The sequence below is a fragment of the Lagenorhynchus albirostris genome, chromosome 7 (assembly GCF_949774975.1).
Source record: "Lagenorhynchus albirostris chromosome 7, mLagAlb1.1, whole genome shotgun sequence".
Lineage (NCBI taxonomy): Eukaryota > Metazoa > Chordata > Mammalia > Artiodactyla > Delphinidae > Lagenorhynchus > Lagenorhynchus albirostris.
In genome coordinates this window covers 93572514-93587902 of record NC_083101.1, presented here as the reverse complement: position 1 = coordinate 93587902, position 15389 = coordinate 93572514, and the positions used below count along the sequence as shown (strand labels likewise).

Genomic DNA, 15389 nt, shown 5'->3' with positions numbered 1-15389 from the left:
AAACTGTTGAATAGAATATGCTCTATTCTTCCACCTTGACAAATATACCTCCATAATGACTTGGAAGGCCAGACTGGAATCTAGACTTCTCTTTTTCCTTGGAGACATTGACGTGAGAAGACCCAGCTTCTAGCCCTAGAGTACGATCATGGCCCTCCTTTCCCCTTGGCTGGCTCTGTCCCCCACCCTTAGGGCCTCCCATACACGTCTACACAGACTCACACCCATACTCTGTCCACCCCCTCCAGCATCCCTTGACCACCTTTAGGTCTGGGCTAGAGACCCTGGTGGTGAGGTTCACTCTCAGGAGGATGATGTAGGGTGGGACCTGGGAGCAGGCTGAGGTCTGTTGGGGGCAGGAAGAATACTCTAGAAGGTGATGCAGCCTCTGGGCAGTCTTGTACCCTTGGCTCAGTGGACCTCTCATCCCATGGGGAGGACCCAGAGCAAAGGTTTTTCTTGCCCAGGTAAGGTGTGGTAGAGCCCTGCCAGATAGAAGAATTGCAAGAAAGTCTGTGGATAGTTCCCTGAACTGTAGTACATGCAAAAAGCAAGTTCGGTAAGCTCACATATATTACCAAGGGTTGGGGGAATCCAGGAAAACCTCCATAAAAGCAATTTAGTTACGTCTTAAAGGATGGGTAGACATGAGAAGGAAGACAGAGTCTCCCAGGCAAGATAGTATTTGAGCAGTCTGTTCAGAATAGGCAAGGTCAGAAAGGAACTCAAAGTTTGGAGTACAAGATGGTAAAGAAAGGATGGAAAAGGTGCCTTGATTGCTCGACTAGGAGAGTGTTATGAGCTGAACCCTGCCCGCCCGCCAAAATATACATTGAAGTCCTAATCCCCAATACGTCAGAACATGACCTTACTTGAAATTAGGGTCTTTGCCAATGTAATCAATTTAAGATGAGGCCATTAGGATGGGCCCTAATTCAACATTACTGATGTCCTTATACAAAAGGTAAATTTAGGCACAGAGACAGACACACACAGAAAGAGAAGTCTATGAGATACTGAAAGCAGAGATCAGGGTGATGCTGCTAAAACCAAAGAACAACAAAATTCACCAGCAAACCACCAGGAGCTGGGAGAGAGGCCTGGAAAGGATTTTCCCTCACAGCCTCAGAAAAACCAAAGCTGCTGACAACTTGATCTTGGACTTCCAGCTTCCATAACAGTAAACCTCTGTTATTTAAGCCACACAGTCTGTGGTTACAGAGCCTGAGCAAACTCAGAGGGGGAGTTTGCCTATGTTCTGCAGAGGGTGGAGAGCCATGGAATATTTTGGAGCCAAGACGTAACATGATCAAAGCAATGTTATCGGAAGATTAATGTAGCAGGTGTGAAACGTGGCAGGTGATAGAAGGAGCATGACTAGTGTTCGCAATGGCGTTCGGCTGCTCTCTTAGCAGCCAGCTGTGGGCAGGTTCTTCAGTCCTTGCAGGCTGATGAATGTGCATGCCAGCCGTGGACAGCATGGTTCCCGTCTGCTTGTTGTTCTCTATCACGACTGTAAGCTCCCTAGGACTGGCAGAGCTGGCATTAATGATTTGTACAGCAAGATGAGAAGGGCTCACCTCACCCAGGCAAGACAGCCATCCATCTGCTCAGCCTATACATCATCCTCTCCGTGGATTTGGTGATAAGGAGTGGTCCAAACCCACCCATTAAGCCAGCCACTGAAGAGGGTCCCATAACTTCAGTGGGGGTTCCCATGACTTTAATGGCACAGAATCTGGGGCTACTTTATTGCAAGGTTAGTGAAATGAGAACAGACATAGGGAAGAGGAGGGGCCCATCCACAATCATATTTTACCTGAATTTGCATGGTCACAGGCTTACCACAAGGGCTTAATTTAACTTGTCTCCATCCAATAACCAAATTACTTGTGTTGACTCTAGGCTCCTATGGGAAAGTCAATTTTGTTCTCTGTCCTCACACGAGCTTGGACCTACCAGAGACTTCAAGAGAGGAGGGTACCTAAGGGCAGATGGTAGTGTAAGGAGAGAGTTTGCAGTGTTCTCTAAAAGATAGGAGATCAATTTCACAGCAAAAGCAACATTAACATTTGTGGCCTCCTCCCTTAAAAGCCCCCTGACCTCTTTGACTGTCTTATGCATCTGACACAGCAGAGATTAGGCTATGCCATGACAATGCACAACTGAAAATCTCAGTGCTTGGAACATTCAAGGTTTAGTTTCAGCCTATTGACATAGATAGCTCAGAGCAGCAAGGCTCTCTGCTCATCTCTGATGCTCAGAGGCCAGGCCCCTGGGGCAGCTACCAACTTAAAAGCTGTCCAGTACCACATGGAAGGTCAAAGAGCTCTGTGAGGCCTTGAATTGAAAAACAAATATTTAGCATGGAGGTGATGTGTTTCACTCAGCTTCTAACTCATGGCCCACCTAGACCTAATGAAGCCAGAAGAAAGGGCTGTTCTATTCTTGGATATGGAGTTGAGGACAGCAAGGCTTGTTGGTCAGCATTGGTAACTATCACATCCCCATAATCCTACAACTCAGTGTTATCCTCCCATTTCACAGATAAGCCTCAGAGAAGCTGCATGACTTGCCCAAGCTTACATAGTGAAGATTGGAACTCAAGCTAATGGATTCCAAAGATTATGTCTTTTCACTCTCATTTGCCTGTTTAGCATTCTCCCTTTCCCTGTCTCAATCTCTCCCTCTCTCCCACCATCACACACACACACACACACACACACACACACACACACTTCATACACATATCTCTTCACCTCTACCTCCTTTTATTTTTCAGCTTTTAAAAAATGAGTGCTTGGTACAAACAGGATTCCTGAGCTAAAGATAGCCCTCATTCAACTGGAGGTCGTTCTGCACTCAGATGTTCATCTTTACAAATTGAAACCGAACGCAAAATACTCAGAACTCAGTTCAAAGTGCTGTCAACATAAGAATAAATAAAAAGACTAATTTTTGCCCCGTGTCTACGACTGCCATTATTTTGCATAACATCAAAATATTTAAGAGGGAAAGTAGGAAAAAGCTTAACTCTTGTAAGAATTCACTCCACAAACAGTGAGAATTTGGAGATTTGTTCTTTGCCTTTGGAATTTAAAGGGCAATGTTCTCATTCCGTACATCACTGTGGTATTCCAGCGATGTATCAAAGCTAAGGCTTCCGTAGACGTGAGCAGCTTTAATTGCAAGGATTTCAACTGTTTTAACAAATAGTTACAGATGATAAAAATGCCAGCTGGGCTATGAGATACTAGTAGCGTTTGTGCTTTAATGTGTAAAACTATTATAGCTCTATCGTCAAGGCACCAAAAGCAATGAGGGAGGATGACTCAGAAAATAAATATTCTGAATAATCCTGACATCAGAGACAGCTGACAGGAAAATGTCTTTGATTACAGGAGACACTTTGGGAAAGTATCAGTTGTTGTCAACTCTTGCCAGAATTGCAAGTGACCTTGAAAAGACCAATTTTGGTGGAGCTGTGTGAGGGGAAAGAAAATTGCAGTGAGTTGATGAGAGAAAGTGTCTTATGAAGTGGGGCTGTGAAATGACAAGGAGAATTGGAGAAACAATGAAAGGAATGTGGTATTGAGAAAGGAGTTTTTTTGAATGGGTAACATTAGACCTTCTATTTTACCACTTCAAGTGAAATGTGGAAGCCTCACTCCCATTTAGATCCTTTTACGTTCTCTGTTTTTATCTTTGTCATGAGTATCATATGGTGTTATAATGTTTGCTTCACTCATCAAATACAATTTTAAAAACTCATGAGATCATGAACATGAGACCTGTCTCCATTTATTTAACGTTGTTTAATAGAATTTTCTGGTTGTCTCCATAAAGTTCTTGCATATTTTTGCTAGATTTATTTTTCATTGTCACACTAAATGACATTTTTAAGTATATTTTATAATCATTTGTAGCTGAATATTAAAGGTAGATGATTTCTGGGTATTCATTTGTATCTAGCATCCTTGCTGAGCCGTCTTATAAAAGTTATAAAAATGTGTCTCCAGATAGACTCTCTTCAGTTCATTTGTAATCACATCATCCATGAAAAGTGAGAGTTTTATATTTTTTTCTTTCCAATCCTATATTCTGATCTATTCTTCCTGTCTTAATGAACTGAATAGAACCTCCAGGACCATAACAAATAAAAGCAATGATAATGGACATTCTTGTCTTATTTATGATTTTAAAGGGACTGTTGTTGGTATTTCACCCTTAAGTATATTTCCTAGAGATTTCTGATAGACACACTTTATCAAGTTAAGGAAGTTCCCTTCTACTCTTAGTTTGGCAAGATTCATCATAAATGAATGTTGAATTATATAGAAAAGAAGGGGAAAAACTCATGAGCAAAAGTACAGTCTAGTTTGTGTGCCCATATTTCTGCTCTTTCCACTTTTCCTTCCACCATCCTGATGCTCCAAGACTCTTTCTTTCAGCGTCTCCTTTCTGTTTGAAGAAATTTTCAGGGTGTGTCCTCTAGAGACAAATTCTTTCAGGTCTCTTTTATGATTAGGAAAAGGTCTTTATTTTTCTCTTCATTCCTAAAGGATAGTTTTGTTGGATTTAGACTTCACAGTTGACAGTTCTTTTCTCTCAACCCTTGAAAAATATTGTGGCTCATCCTTCTGGCCTCCATGGTTTCTGATGAGAAACCCACTGTCATTTGAATCAGTGTTACCCTATAGGGAATGTGTCATTTTTCTGTGTGTGTGTGTGTGTGTTTAGATTTTAGAAGTTTAATTATGATGTGCCTTGGCATGGGCTTCTTTGTGCTTATCCTATTTAGGATTTGTTCAGCTTCATGAATCTATAGGTTTGTGTCTTTTGCCAAATGTTGGGTGTTTTAAGCCACTATTTCTTAGAGTATCCTTTCACTTTCATGCTCTCCTCTCCTTCTTAGACTCCAATAATATGAATGTTGGATCTTTGTTATGTAGTCCTACAGGTCATTGAGGCTCTGTTCTTTTTTTCTCAAATTATTTTTTTTTCTGTTGTTCAGATGGGGTAAATTCTATTGATCTGTTTTCAAGCCAGTTGCCTGCACACTGGTAAACTGCTGATGAAAGAAACTAAATAAGATTGATTCATAGGATTAATGTCTATTTGGGGTCTGTAGCCATGATTTAAAATGAAACCAGTAAGTCCAGTTGAATAACAGTTTTTACATCAAGGTCTGCTTGGACACAGATGGGAAGAAGAATGATATTTAAGTTGAAGCAGATTAGGGTTTTGGCAGGTAACTGTAATGAGGGACAGGATATCAAGAGAGTTGATTGTAATAAAAACTCATGGAGGGAGGTGAAGAGATCATTGAATGGATAGTCTTGGTGGAGGTCAACTGTTTTGCAACTAAAAAAATAGGAGTCATTGTTCATGTTTTGGGATGCTCAGAGTTAAGATTTTATATAATGGTTAGCATACCTTTCAGGATATGATGGAGGATTGACTGGCTGAAGTGAGGGAGAGGAGAAAGTAGATGAAGGTGAAAAAGTAACAGAAGGGTGATATATGGTGATGTATGGGCCATCCAGAAGATGATCTATTTATCGTCCAAACAAAACACTTTTGAGGAAACTCTTGAGAGGTGTCAATACTAATTATTCAAGAACAGTAGGTCTAAATTGAGGCTGTTCCAGAGAAACCGAGATATATGACCACCTTAGTCACCCATAAGGTTGGTGACCCTACTGTGAATGGTCACTGGAATACAGTAAGGTACAAAGCTGTGGCTGGGTCTCATGTCTTCAATGACTAGGGAGATAGTGGCAGTAAGCAATATTAAAGGGTGGCAGAGACAGATGGAGTACATCCTTAAGAATCAAGGAGTTTTGGTTAGGAAGGAGGGAAAGGAAAGTTTGGGAGAAGCAATAAGAAGGAAGAGGAATCAACTCTACTTCCTGGTCTTAAGGGAGGCAGTACATGAGGAAAAAAACAGCATCATCTTGAGATGTCTGTAGTGAGGATGGTGTACCTGGAAGACGGGCAGATGTCCAAAGGTGAGAGCAAAGGTCAACGGAGAGCTTGAGGGCACAGGGTCCAGCACACAGTGTGATGAGAGAGGAGGATGTACCATAGGGTCACATTGGCTCTTGCAAGGGCGTTAGGGAGGGGGAGGTAAAGGATCCTTAGACATTGGATCTTTGGACAGCTATCAGTGATAAAAGCAAACAGGGATAAAGCATGATGGGCAAAAGAGAGGATCAATCCATTTGAAAGCTGAGCTTGATCATAAGGCCCCTCATTACAACTCATGACACTGAGGAGGGAGGGGTAAGGGCAGGGCAGGGGTGGGGAGGTGAAGTTCCCACCGCAAGAGCCAGTGGTGGTGTGAAGACTTCAGATGGTGTGTGCAAAAATAATCCTTGCCTTGTTAGTGCTGTCTCTTGACCTGGCATTTCCCTTTACATTCTAAAGAAATGTTTCACTTCCCATTTTACCCTCTGAACTTATTTTGCTCTACATTTAAATGAGCTATTGTGTAAAACATATCCTCCTTTTCCTCAAGCTTCATTTTCCTAGAATTTGGACATTTAAGAATCATGTTATAACAATTGAACCAAAAAACAATATTTAAATAAGCCTACTGGATGACAATTGTCTGGTTTACTCAATAATCAATAAGCGTTCTGTGAAACCTTTACATTACTCTCAGGCATAAGACCACTATGGAGAAATTAGGAAATGGGAAAGTGTTGATTAAAAAGAATTTAGCATCTTGGCCTGCATAATAAAAAGGAATATTGATGTTCTCCATCTTAGTGCGTTTTCCCAAGAGAAATCAGAAATTCTCTTACTGGTTAAAGGTAAAAATTCCCAAATCAAGTTTAAAGGGCTAATAAACAGGAAGCTAAGTTCTGCTGGTCCATATAACGTGAACAGGACGTAGTGGGTGGTTTGAAAGAAGGGGGTTCAGTTTCCAGGAAGTGAATGTAAAATCCTTATCACTGATGTTCAGCCTATGTGGATGGCAGCCTCTCGTGCAGTGGTCACAAATGAACTTAGTTTATGACCCCATGTTGGTCTCAAAATGAATTATCTTCTAGCTGCTGATCCTTCTGGGTCACTGAGAAGAGTTATTAATAGATAGCTTCCAATACTTCATCAGACTGTTTTTGCTCACACCACATCTGACACCAAATGTGTGAGGTTTTTTTCACACCAACAATCAGTTTTTAGTCTCCAGTCCCCCACTGGGTGTGGTAAAATTCAATTGAATTCTGATACTAACTACCCAGACTTAGCCTAGATCCCACAGGTGTAAGAGCCCACTCAGTCCTACAGGACTGTCCTCACTTCAGATGCCTGTCACAAGTATTGGATACCCCCATGTACGCACACTTCTGTCCAACTTGACTGCAATGTCAGGCGTTCCCAAAACTGCTCTCCCTTCAGGTTTGGTGATTGGCTAGAGTGGTTCACAGAACTCAGGAAAATAGTCTATTAGAAAGCGTACAACTCAGGAACAGCCGGGTGAAGAGATGTGTGTGACAAGGTATGGGGGAAGGGAGGCAGAGCTCCTATACCCTCTCTGGGTGTACCACCCTCCCAGCACTTCCACACTTTCACCAACCCAGGAGCTCCCCCAACCCCATCATATAGGGGGTTTAATGGAGGTTTCATTACATAGGCATGATTTGTTAAGTCATTGGCCATTGATGATTAACTCAATCTCCACCTTCTTTACTTTCTCTGGAGGGAGGCCAGGGATTGGGACTGAAAGTTCCAACCCACTAATCAAGGCTTGATCTTTCTGGAGAAGAGCCCTCATTTTTAAAGCTATCTTGAGGTCCCCAGCCACCAGTCTCCTCATTAACAAATAAGACACTCATCACTCTGGAGAGTCCAAGGGTTTTAGGAACCATGTGCCAGGAAGCAGAGGTAACAACCAAATATGTATTTCTTATTAGGCCACAATTTCCTAAACCCTGAGTGTTCTTCTGCTAAGTATGTTTAAAAAAATTCAGAGAAATTGGAAAATGTGAAGAGTTAAATTTAAAAAGTTACTTTGGGAATTCCCTGGCAGTCTAGTGGTTAAGACTCTGCACTTCCACTGCAGGGGCCACGGGTTCATTACCTAGTTGAGGAACTAAGATACCACAAGCCACACAGTGTGGCCAAAAAGTAAATAAATAAATAAAAATAGAAAAAAAAAATTTAAGTTATTTTGTCCAACTTTTATTTTTCTTTATGTTTATTTCATTTGAAAGACCCTCCATTATTGTTTTCACTTCCAGTCAACTCCAGGATGCAAATTGTTGAGATTGGTTTAGCCCATTCAGTAAGAATCTCTATAGTATTTATTATTTATTTTTATTTTTATTTTTATTTTTTTGCAGTATGCGGGCCTCTCACTGTTGTGGCCTCTCCCGTTGTGGAGCACAGGCTCCGGACGAGCAGGCTCAGCGGCCATGGCTCACGGGCCCAGCCGCTCCGCGGCATGCGGGGTCTTCCCAGACCGGGGCACAAACCCGTGTCCTCTGCATCAGCAGGCGGACTCTCAACCACTGCGCCACCAGGGAAGCCCTCTATTTTTAAAATACATGAGTTACAAAATTAGTTGCCAACTTTTAAGAGCCAGAAAAATCTCATATTTAAAATATCCCAACATCTTTTTTCTCTTGGAAAGCTGTATAATTTTACAACTCTGTGCTTCCCATTCACAGAAGGCATGGACTCTCCTTGTCACCAGAGGCCTGCCAGTGCCTCATACCTCCTATCCCTGATCAGTCTTACTAATTTCTGTTGACAGATTGTCCCTGTAGACAGCTGAGTCAGTGACTACAGCTTGCAGATAACACTCATCCCTCCAAATGATTCAGTGAGTCTAACATATGTACCATTTTCATTCTAAAGTGCATGAGTGAGGTGGCAATCCCTAAAGGTGACTAATATCTTGAGTACCTACTCCAACATCCACCTGTACCAAGGAGGTCCCAGGCCCTGGGGATGCAGAAGTGAAATATACAGCCCCTACCCTTACTGTTTGCTGGAGAATAAACCCAACTTCTTTGTGGTCTCTGATTCTCAGTGTCTACCTGGGGCCCAATTTTAATGACCACATGAAATCTCATAGCCTGCATATCTAATTTCCAGGGTTCCCCTCTTTATCATATAATCTAGCTACACTTTTCTTTATTCTGATTTTTATCTACTTACAGCTCTATTTCTATTGTATTTTATCTATACAACCCCTTTGCATAAGAAGGCAGGATATGAATAAATAAAATGTAAATAGACAATTCTAACATAGCCTGATAGCTGTCATGATAAATGTACAACCAGAGTGATTTCAGAATGCTGGGGACGTGAACTGAACTTAGGCTGGGGATGAGGAAATGATATCCTAAAGGATTTGACTTACATGAAAAGCTACATCTAAAGTGCCAGATCTTGATGAGAACTGTTGTGTTTCAGTAGCTGCAAGCACTTCTGTGTGGGTGATTGATAGAGTCGAGGTGTGCAAGTGGCAGAACTTGAGTCTGGAGAGGTGGGCAGAGGTCTGATCACAATGTCTTCGTTAGAGAATTTAGAGGTTTTCTAAGACCAAGAGGAGCCATGGAAAAATGCTAAGTAGAAGAGGGGCATCAGCAGATCTGCTTCTTGAAAATTCCTTGGTATGAAAGGCAAAAGGAAGGAAGTCATTTGGAAAAAGAGAGAAATTGATCAGCTCTTGCAAAATCACTTCCAAATTCATGTCATACTTCCACTCCAGGTAATGATGAGCTGCTTAATTGGGACCAGTATCCACCCCACCCCAAGGAAGATACCCTGGGACCCTTGGGCATGCACACCAAGGGAGGGGCACGGAGTGTGTCTGCAGGGAGGTCACTATGATCAGCTCAAAACTAGGACCCTCCAAGTGTCCACCAAGTGAACAACGGGGAAAAGTGCTCCATATGTATGTCGTGGAGCACTGCACAGCACTGAACATGACCAACAACATGGATGAACCTCAAACTCATATTGGTAAATGAAAAAGTAAAATAAAATAAAAATCACAGAATAGAAGGGTACACACAGCTCACCCACAGGCAAGTCACACTCCACAGCTTAGAGATGTAGGTATTTGTGATAAAACTGGGGAGAAAAGCAAAGAGTGTTTCCCCTAACATGAGCTTAGTGGTTACCCCACAAGGAAGTAGGAAGGAGGACATGGATGTTATCCCAAAGAGACAATTCAGGGGCTTCTGGAATTCTAGAATGTTCTTTTCCTTGACCCAAATACTGGTTACATGGCTTTTTAAAAATATACTGTATATTTGAGTTTTATGCTATTTTCTTGTGTGTTGTATTTCACAGTTATTGTAAATGGTTTCTAAACATGGGTGGAGGCATGAACTAAGGTAATGATTTACGAGGTAGAACTTGAGGGTTGGACAATTGATGGAAGGGGGAAACCAGGAGCAGGTAGCATCCAGGATGATCCTTAGATATCAGGTGAGATGTGACACCACTCGCCAACATGGGTTCCAGAAGGAACAGATCTAGTGGGCTTGGAAGAGAGGAGATAACTTAAATTTTAGACTCATTTAAATGAAGATGCTCAGATCCACCAATAAAATGGATATTGGGCTAGGGCTCAAAATAAAAATATAGTTTGGAGTTTCCTATTCTAGAATCATCAGCATCAGCAATTAACTTAGGATGTCAAGTAATGCAAATGTGTAAGATTTTGTGTGTGTGCGTGTGTGTGTGTAGATTAAGCAGAAAATAAAATAGGCCTTTGGACATCTTCTTGAATCTAAACTTCTAGTTTTAGTGAAATGGTGGGTATGGAAGCCTTGTATCAGAGCTAGAAATAAATGATAAAAATGAAATAAGAAAGTGAAGCAGGTTGGCTTCTTTTGAAGAAGGTTTATAAAGGGAAAAAGGGAGCTCAGTTGTTCTCCATGGAGAGGCTTGTACTTACAGGGGGATTTCTTCCCTCGTGTCTGTTTGTCACTATGGTGGGTCCTCTTTCTATGAAGCAGAGGAGGTACTGACACAGCAATGTCTGTAAAAAGAGATGGGATACAGCACTCAACTGCTGGAACCTGTTTGGAATAGGAAGAGAAATATCCTCCCACAGCGAAGGGAAGGACAGCCAGCCATGAAATGGTGGATGCAAGGCAGGAAATGGAATCCAGAAGTTTTCTGGTTTATTTTAGACTGCTATAAAAGCCCAGAACTTAGACATTCCAGGAGGTAAAGTAAGTGACTTAAATGACCTCTCTCGATTTTACTCCCAATCTCAGGTCTGTGAGCTTCCAGCATTACAATTTATTCAGAATTTATGCTTTGTAAGGGGACCAAGTATCTGGGGGAAGAAACAGTACAGCATCAACTGACCTCTTAACCAGTGTTTCTGTAATTCAGCTTAAGATTTGCAAAAAGCCACAGTTTGGTCAAAGAGCAAATATCCCTTGTAAAAGGCAGCAAGGTTCATGTTAAAAGATGAAACACTAAAGGAATGCCCAGAATTATACCTTCTTCTCTTCTTTTTTTTAAAAAAAGTGGTCATGGTTCCAAGTTTTCCCTTGAAGACTATCCTCTGGTTAGTATTTGGAACATACAGAAAAGGAATAGATAACCTGATGAGACTACAGAAAAAGAAAATAGTTGCTTACTACTGTCTTATAACCACTGCTGTGCCAAACCCGTTAGATAATGTGAGTTGTAGTCACACAGCTTATCTACCTTTCAACTCTGACTGGGACAAAAAATAAAATTCTGTTGTATCAACATTGCTACAGGTGCTAGAATTCCTCTCAGAAAATATGAGCAAGCATACCTTGGAACAAATTTCTTATAACCTGCCATTTAATGTTACCAAAAGCACCTTGCAATATTTGATTGGCCTCAGATGAAGTGTGTTGCAAATAGGATACATAAATTTAACTATTAAAATCTCTATTGGATTTGGGGCTAATATTTCATTGATCATCTGCCATGATTTGGAAAAACAAAAATAAAACACTATAGTTCCAAATACAATTTAAAAGCCAAAATGGATCACATTTTCAAAAAGCATATCCGCTGGTAGAATTAAAGGTAATTTTAACTTTCTTCTTTATGCCCTTCTTTATTATTTGATTTTATTTTACAACACTCATGTTTTACATGTATAATGCAAAGAAAGAAAATGAAACAGCTACAATAGACATGCTCTCGATTGCCTTCCAGTCAACCAGTCTTGGAGATAAACTACACTGATGCTCCAAAATGACCACACACTTGTGTTCTAACCATCTGGGATGTTGACATGCATCCAAATTGTTGGGCTCACACACACACATGGATTTAAGCAGCTAAATGGTTTGCTTAGTGTGAAGAATATCAGTGCAGAGGTATAATGGATGCCAGGGAGAGCCATAGTCACAGAGAGAACCTCCTGCCAGCTGATGACACCAGATGAGTTGGCAGTAAAGACAAAGTCACGCTAAAAGCCCTGATGATCCTAGGATGATATTTCCAGGATATGCCAGCTGCCTTTCAAACATCTGGCTGGGGAATAGAGAACACATATGTCACCGGAGATCATGTATGAACACATACAACTTATATCTGTAAAGGACTATTCTAAGAGCGTTCACAGTCTGGCCACGTTTCCACATCAACACCCCATAAGCCCTCATTTTAGCCCTTACCGTGAGTCAGCTGTGTTTTTGCCAAGCCTGTTTATGCCCGTTCTATTTGTTATCTTTATTAATTCAAATAAGCCAATCATAATGATAATATCAGTTGAGAGCTTACTGTGTGCCAAGCATAGCAAAACTCATTTAACTCTCTTAACAATTCAATCATTAAAATACTATTATTTTACTAATAGTAAAATATACTAGTAGAGGGATAATTTAGGAGTTTGGGATTAGCAGATACAAACTGTTATATATAAAATAAACAACTGTATAACACAGGGAACTATACTCGATGTCTTGTAGTAACCTATAATGAAAAAGAATATATATATATATGTATAACTGAATCACTGTGCTGTACACCAGAATCTAGCACAACATTGTAAATCAACTATACTTCAATTTTTTTTAATGTAAAAGATTAACATCAAAGAGATGACATGTCATGTTGATAGTATGTATCCTTGGTGTGATGTGATGAGACTATCTCTTTTCCTCTGTGGTTTTCTATCCCCAAAACCATAATTCAAGTCTAATTATGAAAAAAAGATCAGACAAGTCGAAATTGAGGGATATTCTCCCAAATACCTGATCACTACTCTTCAAAACTGTTAAGTCATAAAAAAACAAGTTGAAAGCCTGAGAAACTGCCACAGCCTATAGGAGCCTAAGAAAATATGCTGACCAAATGTAAGGTGGTAACTTGGATGGGATCCTGGAACAGAAAAAGAACATTTGGTATAAACAAATAGAATTGGAAAAATGTACGGACTTGGGTAAATAATAATATATCAATATTGGTTTGAGTATTGTGACAAATGTACCATAATAATGTGAGATGTTAATAAAAGCAGACACTTGAGTATGGGGCATACTGGAACCCTCTGTACTATCCTCAAAATTGTTCTGTAAATCTAAAACTATTCTAAAATTAAAAGTTTATTTTAAAAATACTATTATTACTTCAATTTTTTTCAAAAGTAGTACAGATAGATTCAGCCCAAATTCTAGTTTAGAACCCAAGCGGTCTGGTTTTGAGTTTTCTCACTTAAACACCAGCAAGAAAGGAGTCAAAACAGTTGACATGTGATGCATTTTTCTTTCAGTTACTGTGGGTGGAAGTGTGTTCCTAGAGGAAAGATAATAAAGCAAAACTCTGGACTTTCAGGTAAACACTCTCCAGACAGTCCCTGACTTATAATGTTTCCAACTACAATTTTTCAGCTTTACAAGTGATAAGCATTCATTAGAAACCTTATTTTGAATTATGAATTTTTATCTTTTCCAGGACTAGCGATATGCAGGAAAATACTCTCCAGTGATGCTGAGCGGTGACAGCCAGCACAGCTCCCAGTCAGCCATGCGATCACAAGCGGAAACAATGAATCCACTCGCAACCATTCTGTACCCAGACTTCCATTGTTTTTCACTTTCAGTACAGTGTTCAATAAATCACATGAGCTATTCAACACTTTGTTATTAAATAGGCTTTGTGGTGGATGATTTTGCCCAATAGTAGGCTAATGTGTTCTGAGCACATTGAAGGTAGATGAGGCTAAGCTTGGTTGCTCGGTAGGTTAGGAGTATTAAATGCATCTTCCACTTATGATATTTTCAACTTACAATGGGTCTATCAGGATGTAACCCCATCATAAGTGGAGAAAGATAATATTTGTATGGAGGAAAATCCCTGTGGATGGACCACTTTGAGCAAGATGTCCGTGGATTACAATTGCCTGCCTGTGTAAACAATTTACATTTATGAAGCATGCTGCCTGGGAGATGTCACATAGGTATCTGACTCAAGACCATCGGATGGAGTTGGGTTGTATCGACGAACCCTGCTATGTGCCCTCTGTTTTACTTCTCAGCAGTTTCCTGCTATTTATCTTAGTCTTCTTCCCGTGCAGTTTAACAGTTTAGGAAACGCTGTACTTCGCCATACACTGTGCCTTCCCACACTGCTGCCTCCTCAAACCTCGACTGCCTTCACAGTCCTGACGTCCAATGCTTATGTCTCAAGTCTGTGAGATTTCTAAACTCTCTGCTGGTTTCTCCCATGCCATACCAAGAGTTGGAAGATGCTCCAGGGTAACAAGCAGTGGAAAATTGCCTCACTTAACTGCATTTGTCTTCTGGCCAGGATTTTGGCCCTAGAATATGGTTCACTTGAGGTGCCTTCCTGACTCTCCCATGCATTCAACAGACTTACATTTTATCTGGTTTTTCAGTGGTTCTTAGCAAGAACACTGGTGTACTCCAAACTATCCCATTGTATCCAGGAGTTGAACTTCTATGTTTCAATTTTGAAAAGAAAAGAAATGCTTTATAACTACTGTGATATTTCTATACTCATTATTAAGTTCCATACATGCAAAGATATTTAATTTCAATTTCAGATTTTTGCTGGTAAAGGGGTGTTATTCGTGTTTTGAAAAACTGATGTTACTTTATTGCCCCCAAAAGTAGATAATTACTGTAAGAAGTCCAAGATTGGTGGGGCTAAAAGGGACTTGGAAAATTGAATAAAATCTTCTATTTTCAAGATAAGAAATTAGGGCCCCCAAAAGAAATATAGCTGTAGCAAGGACTAGAACGTTTCTTTTACTTCTCTAGTTTTTACTTTGTTTCTCTCTCTTCATATCTTATGACTTAAAACATTTGAAAAAATATTTCATGCGGATAATAGATAGTTTGTGATATAGCTTAGAGAAAAGGGAAGAAATACAAGTGCAAGGTCCCCACACTTCTTGGCTG

General features: G+C 40.4%; 1 long non-coding RNA gene across 1 annotated transcript in view; it reads left to right on the top strand.

Moving 5' to 3' along the window:
- The window catches only part of LOC132522998 (uncharacterized), a 95776-nt gene extending 81689 nt beyond the window's left edge, over positions 1-14087 (top strand). Inside the window, exons 2-3 of the long non-coding RNA XR_009541401.1 lie at positions 13739-13800; positions 13921-14087. This is a non-coding gene — a long non-coding RNA (uncharacterized LOC132522998). The remainder of the gene's footprint in view (positions 1-13738; positions 13801-13920) is intronic.
- Positions 14088-15389: the final 1302 nt, after the last annotated feature.